Here is a 7,829-nt window from a genome sequence, read left to right as displayed (position 1 = left end):
ATGCTACACATACCTTTTCCTCATGCCCTTCTGCACATTTCTCATACCTTGGAACCTCCTCTTACAAACTGCAGCCACATGCGCATAAGCTTAACACCTGTATCAACATAATGTATTTGGCACAAAATCTTCCACTGGATAACTTATACTGTATATCCTACCATCACTTTGTTGGTCAAAGACCCAACATCAAAACTCAAAAGAACAGACAATGACTCTTCTGTTTCACCACTCACTCCACCCTGTCCACGTCGCACCAAACGACGAGCATCACAAACACCTGGAATCTTCCCCTTCAGTTGGTCAACTTTCACATTTACCTCAACCTCAGTAATCAATCCTTTCAATGGTGCCCTTTTCTTGAGAGCAAAACAATTTATATCTCTTGTCCACCTTTGTGTAACACAGAGCACCTGCCTCCTCCGACCAGCAGAAACACAAACAATTACATAGAGACCACTTTTGGTTACTACCTTCACTGATTTCACAGCACCCAACTCTGTTTTCACCCACCCTGAAACCGCAAATGGATCAGCCAAAAGGCAAGGGTCCACTTTTTGTAAAAATGCACTCCTACCATCAGACTCATCTATATCCTGACCCACGGCGCAAGCCTCAAGCTCTGAGAACGTCAGCACACCTACCAACTCCGATACCTCACACTCATTCACTTCCATTTCTCCTCCTGTCTTTGATCCAGCTTACCGCTCACTCTGCTTACACAATGGCAATATTATCTTTATGAATGCAGCTGCCACTGTATTGAAGCCATTGCATGCAGTTTATCATAGCACCTGGCACTATATCACGGGTGATTGTCTACAAATTCCTTTTGCAAAAACTTCCCACATACCTTACCTCATTGATAAATGAAAATTCCGCCCAAAAACGATATGTTGGTATTTGTTTCATTAGTTAATTGTTGATATAGTCCCAAAATGTTTGCATGTCAGCAGTCAAGGGTTCAAGATATATAACTTCAAAATACAGAAATACAGCTGGTATGATGCTAAATGGATCATACCGACTGTATTTCTTTATTTTGAAAGTTACTGTATATATCTTGAAAACTTGATTGCTGACATGCAAAACATTTTGGGAGAAAGCGTAGAAATGTTTTCTTGTCAATAAATCTGTGGGCAATCTCTCTCACGCCCACAAACATATTAGAAGGGAGTCATGCTGAGACCTTTTGCAGATGAGTCCTGAATGAAACCATTAATAAACAACAATTACACTATATATTTCTACAGCACACATTAATGACACAGCACATAAAAAGCAAAACAAGTCATATGAAACAAACACATTCTTCAGTAAAAAGGACCTCTAACATCCGTCTGAATTGCCCTAGAGGCACCAAATCCACTAACTTTAAGGACTTTTGGAGATCATTCCATGAGAGGCACAGACAAATTAAAAGCAAATTTACCGAACTCAGTGGAGTTTGAAGGGATCTCCAGGATTAGCCTTTCCTAAGTCTGGGTCTTGTAACTTAAAGTATTTACAGAGAAAAGAGTCGGGCCGACAATTGAACCCTGTGGAACCCCATAGAGACTGCCAGAGGTCCAGACAACAGGCCCTCCGATTTGACACACTGAACTCTATCTGAGAAGTAGTTGGTGAACCAGGCGAGGCAGTCATTTGAGAAACCAAGGCTGTTGAGTCTGCCGATACGAATACGAAGACTGACAGAGTCGAAAGCCTTGGCCAGGTCGATGAAGACGGCTGCACAGTGCTGTCTTTTATTGATGGCGGTTATGATATCACTTAGTACCTTGAGCGTGGCTCAGGTGCACCTGTGACCAGCTCGGAAACCGGATTGCACAGCAGAGAATGTCAGGACCCGGTTACGAACCTGGGTCTCCGGAGTGAGAAACAGTCACTTAACCAACTGAGCCACGAATAGTCAGCAGAACCCAGAAGATGAGGCAGACAAAGCAATACTTAAGATGGTGTATTTAATAAAGTAAAAATGATAAGTCCTTCAATACAAAAATGGCAAATCCAAAAGGTGGTAGGAATAGCACAAAAAAGCCTCAAGAGATACTCAAAAACAAAAACAGAATTCCACAAGAGCATCCACCGGAATCGACAAGAAAACACAGAACACTAGGGCTGGGTGCTAACATACAAACACAGAGCACAGAACTGAGGGAAACTAAGGGTTTAAATACAATCAGGGGAAAACGAGGCACAGGTGCAAATAATAATGGGGAACAAGGGAAAAAACATAAGGTCAAAAAGCACAATGGGGGCATCTAGTGACCAAAACCCGGAACAACCCTGGCCAAATCCTGACAGAATCCCCCCCCTAGAAATGGCTCCTGACGTTCCTACCAGCTCTCTCAGGGTGGAGGGCCCTGAACTGACGAATGAGGTCAGGGTCCAGGATGTCTTTGGCAGGAACCCAGAAGCGCTCCTCGGGACCGTAGCCTTCCCAGTCCACCAGATACTGCCAGGACCGCTGCACCCGGCGGGAATCCAGTATCCGATGGACGGTATAAGCCGGCTGGCCTCCAATGACACGAGGCGGAGGGGGAGGTCTGTCTGCCGGGACAAGGGGAGAAAAAACAACAGGTTTTAACAATGAAATGTGAAATGTGGGATTAATCTTAAGGGATCTGGGTAAGTGTAGGCTATAAGAAACTGGGTTAACTCTCCTGGCAACCTTGAAGGGACCGATGTATTTTTGGGACAGCTTGCGAGACTCCACCCGTAGAGGTTAGTCTCTTGTGGAGAGCCAGACTCTCTGGCCGGGGCGCAGGGTAGGCCCGGGACGGCGACGTCTGTTGGCTTGTTGTTGGTACCTCTGTGAGGAACGCATAAGATTAAGACGGGTCTTCCTCCACATAAGCCGACAGCGTCTGACGAACTTCAAGGCTGAAGGCACTCTGACTTCTGCCTCCTGGTCCGGGAACAATGGAGGAGCATAGCCAAACTGACACTCGTGCGGGGACATACCAGTGGAGGAGGAGCGCAAGGTGTTGTGCGCGTATTCGGCCCAAACAATAAAGGATGACCATGTGGACGGGTTGTCACGAGTCATACATCGGAGGGTGGTTTCCAGCTCTTGATTCATCCTCTCTGTTTGGCCGTTGGACTCCGGATGGTACCCTGAAGATAGACTGGCAGAAGCCCCCATGAGTTGGCAGAAGGCCTTCCAAAACCTTGAGGCGAACTGGGGACCTCTGTCAGAAACCATATCTTGAGGAATGCCGAAGACTCGGAACACATGATTAATTACCAACTCAGCCGTTTCCTTGGCAGAAGTTAACTTAGTCAGAGGGACGAACCTGGCCGCCTTTGAAAACCTGTCGATTATGACTAGGATAGTAGTATTGCCATGGGATGGAGGAAGTCCAGTAATAAAGTCCAATGAGATATGGGACCAGGGTCTGTGGGGAACAGGTAAAGGGTGAAGGAGTCCTTGAGGGCGGAGGTGAGAAGATTTGCCCTGGCAGCACACGGGACAGGCATTGACGAAAGTGGCAACGCCTTCTCTTATGGTAGGCCACCAGAACTTACGCTGGATGAACTCCAAGGTGCGACCTACGCCCGGATGACAGGTGAGGCGAGAGGAGTGCCCCCACAGAAGACCTGAGTCCTCACTGCCTTGGGGACAAACAACCGATTGGCAGGACCTCCTTTCGGGTCCGGTTCGCTAGCTTGAGCACATCTCACGGTATCCTCAACTTGCCACGAGATCGGAGCCACAATCTTAGCAGCAGGAAGGACAGGCATGTCCGTGTCATCTCGAATGGCAGGAGCGTAGACTCGGGACAGGGCATCCGGTTTGAGATTCTTCGACCCGGGCCGATAGGTGAGGATAAACTGGAATCGATTGAAGAAAAGAGACCATCTAGCTTGTCTAGAGTTCAACCGCTTCGCCTGCTGGATATACTCCAGATTTTTGTGGTCCGTAAGCACTTGAAACGGGTGAGAAGCCCCCTCGAGCCAGTGTCTCCATTCCTTCAATGCCATCTTAACCGCTAGGAGTTCACGATCCCCCACATCGTAGTTCCTCTCAGTCGGGGTAAGCCGGTGTGAGAAGAAAGCGCACGGATGAAGCTTCTTGTCTTCACCCCTCTGAGACAGGACAGCTCCAACACCAACCTCTGATGCGTCTACCTCCACCACAAATGGTTCATCCGTAGTCGGTAGTATCAGGATGGGAGCAGAGAGAACGCGCTGCTTGAGTCCTTGGAAGGCCGTCTCAGCTTCTCTTCCCCACAAAAACCTTGCATTGCCACCCTTGGTTAAAGCTGAGAGAGGGGCTGCCACCAAGCTGAAGTTCTTGATGAACTTGCGGTAAAAGTTTGTGAAGCCCAGGAAACGCTGAACTTCCTTAACGGATTTGGGGGTGGGCCAATCCGCTACCGCCCCTACCTTCCTGGGGTCCATTTGGACTCGACCGGGTTCCACTACAAATCCCAGGAATTGTACTCGGGATGAATGGAATTCACATTTTTCCGGCTTAACGTACAGATGGCTGTCTAGGAGGCGTTTGAGTACTTGTCTGACATGCTTAGTGTGTTCTTGAAGGGAGCTCGAAAAGATGAGGATGTCATCCAAGTAAACGAACACAAATATGTTAAGCATATCCCTAAGCACATCGTTTATGAGCGCTTGGAACACCGCTGGGGCGTTGGTCAGGCCGAAGGGCATCACCAAGTATTCATAGTGACCAGTAGGCGTGTTGAAAGCGGTCTTCCACTCGTCACCAGGTCTGATCCGCACAAGATGGTATGCGTTCCGCAGGTCAAGCTTAGTGAAAACAACTGCTTCCTGGAGCAGCTCGAAGGCTGTGGCCATAAGGGGTAGCGGGTAACGGTTACGGACGGTTATGGCATTGAGTCCCCGGTAGTCGATGCAAGGACGTAATCCACCGTCTTTCTTGGCCACAAAGAAAAACCCTGCTCCCGCCGGGAGGTGGATGGACGCATGAGGCCTGCTTCCAGAGCGTCCTTGATGTAGGTATCCATAGCAGCTCGTTCGGGTGGAGATAGGGAAAAGATCCGACCCCTGGGGGGCAAGTGCCCGGAAACAGGTCGATGGGGCAATCGTAAGGTCTATGGGGTGGTAGCATGGTGGCCCTCTGTTTGCTAAACACCAGTTTGAGGTCATGGTAACACTCGGGAACTCGGGTCAGGTCGATGGATTCTAAAGACTCGGGAGTAGAACTCGGGGAATTCTGGAAAATACAAGTAGCTTGGCACGTAGGACCCCACTGCTTGATAGTGCCCATAGACCAGTCGATGTGAGGGTTATGGCTGTGAAGCCAGGGGTATCCAAGGACGAGAGGGAACTCGGAACAGGAGATCAAATGAAAGTTCATCAATTCCTGGTGTTGTGAAACTGAAAGTCGCAAGGAGGTAGTGACATGAGAGACAAGTCCAGATCCCAAAGGGCTTCCATCCAATGTAGTGACCCTCATGGGTTCACTTAGAGGTTCAGAGGGAACGCCATTCTCCTTCGCCCAGACACCATCCATGAAGTTACCTGCGGCTCCAGAGTCTACCAAGGCTTGAAGGTGAAGCTTGTGGTTGTCCCAGGAGAGGGTGACTGGAATGAGCAGACGGGAGTTGGACGGATGGGAGGAGGTTATGTTTCCCGTTACAGTTCCCCCGGTCTGTACGGGACAGAGCGTTTCCCTGGAGCCCGGGACACGTGGAACGGAAATGGCCCGGTTTGCCGCAATATAGACAGCGTCGCTCCCTCATCCGGCGGTCTCTCTCAGCCTGGGAGATGCGTCCAATCTGCATGGGTTCCGATGGAGCCAGCGAGGATAAAGGTGGGGACTCGGAGCTGGGACTGATAGGGGCTAGAGGTCTACGGTTGAGTTCTCTCTCTCTCAGACGCTGGTCAATGCGTGAGGCCAACTTGATCAGGGACTCGAGATTGTCCGGTGGTTCCCGAGTGGCCAGTTCATCTTGGATAGTGTCGGAAAGGCCTTTCAGAAAGCACACCGTGAGCGCCTCGTTGTTCCAGCCACTTGCTGCTGCGACCGTGCGAAACTGGATGGCATAGTCCGTCACGCTGCGCCAACCTTGGTGGAGAGTCAGGAGCTGTTTGGCTGAGTCAGAACCACTGCTTGGGCCTTGAAACACTCATTTGAATTCCTCAGCAAAGGCAGAGTAGCTGGCACAGCAGGAACTATGGGCATCCCACACAGCAGTAGCCCAGGCCAGGGCTTTTTCCGACAGCAGGGTGATGATATAAGCGATCTTAGACCGGTCGGTGGGAAACGACGAGGGTTGTAGCTCAAAGGAGAGAGAACATTGGGTGAGAAACCCTTTACAAGCACTTGGATCACCTGAGAACCGTTGGGGAGGTGGAAGACGAGGTTCAGCCAGGGGGTTAACTGCCATGGGTACGTGAATCTGAGGTACTGGGACGGGAACTGTTGCCGGGGTAAGTCGATCAGATATTTGCTTAATGGAAGTCAGCATCTCCGACAGAAGATGAGAATGTCTAGCCATTAAGGCCTCTTGCTGAACCAGGGCGGCTTCGTGGCGTTGGACAGTCTCCTGGTGGTGGGACAGCATGGCAAAAAGGTCCTGGGAACTGGCTGCCTCTGGGTTCATTTTTGGCTCTGTGTTTCTGTCAGGACCCGGTTACGAACCTGGGTCTCCGGAGTGAGAAACAGTCACTTAACCAACTGAGCCACGAATAGTCAGCAGAACCCAGAAGATGAGGCAGACAAAGCAGTACTTAAGACGGTGTATTTAATAAAGTAAAAAGGAGAAGTCCTTCAATACAAAAATGGCAAATCCAAAAGGTGGTAGGAATAGCACAATAAAGCCTCAAGAGATACTCAAAAACAAAAACAGAATTCCACAAGAGCATCCACTGGAATCGACAAGAAAACACAGAACACTAGGGCTGGGTGCTAACATACAAACACAGAGCACAGAACTGAGGGAAACTAAGGGTTTAAATACAATCAGGAGAAACGAGGCACAGGTGCAAATAATAATGGGGAACAAGGGAAAAACATAAGGTCAAAAAGCACAATGGGGGCATCTAGTGACCAAAACCCGGAACAACCCTGGCCAAATCCTGACAGGAGAAGGTATGGTGGGATTCTTAATGGTCAGTGAAATTTTTTTTATCTTGGCTTTCGAAGACTTTAGAAAGGCACGGCAGGATGGTTATAGGTCTATAACAGATGGGGTCTAGGGTGTCACCCCCTTGAACAGACTGGTAATAGGAATTGCAACAATGGCGGCAGATAATTTTAGAAAGAGAGGGTCCAGATTGTCTAGTCCAGCTGATTTTTACGGGTCCAGGTTTTGCAGCTCTTTCAGAACATCTGCTATTTGGATTTGGGTAAAGGATTAAGCTGCGGAGGCTTGGGCAAGTAGCTGCAGGGGGTGTGGAGCTATTGGCCGGGGGTTGGGGTAGCCAAAAAATGGTCAAAGGTACAAACATAAGAACTCACATGGAACTGGTTGTGCGGATAATCTATTTTCATGGTAAAATGTTGGACCCAACATTTTGAATATAAGGTACAATCACCACTGTGCTCTGAAATGTAGGTAGGGACAATGTACTGGTGAGGAACATTAGCATATTTGGGTGTGTGGTGTAATATGTGTGTATTTGTGCCAACAGTCAACAGCACACAGAAAAAACACCTTGATTTAGCAGTAAAAACACAGTAACACCCAGTAGCCGGTTGTGTAATGTAAAATTATAGGGCATTTTTAACAGTGCATTTACCTGTAAGGTACTGTAAAACAACATGGGTAAAACAACAGTACCAAAGATTACTGTAAAAAATGGAGAGGCTGCAGTTATGGATGTCTGGAACCCAGAAGTTTTGG

This window comes from Oncorhynchus masou, chromosome 29 (assembly GCF_036934945.1).
Source record: "Oncorhynchus masou masou isolate Uvic2021 chromosome 29, UVic_Omas_1.1, whole genome shotgun sequence".
In the NCBI taxonomy this organism is placed as follows: Eukaryota; Metazoa; Chordata; class Actinopteri; order Salmoniformes; family Salmonidae; genus Oncorhynchus; species Oncorhynchus masou.
Note: the sequence above shows the minus strand (reverse complement) of the source record.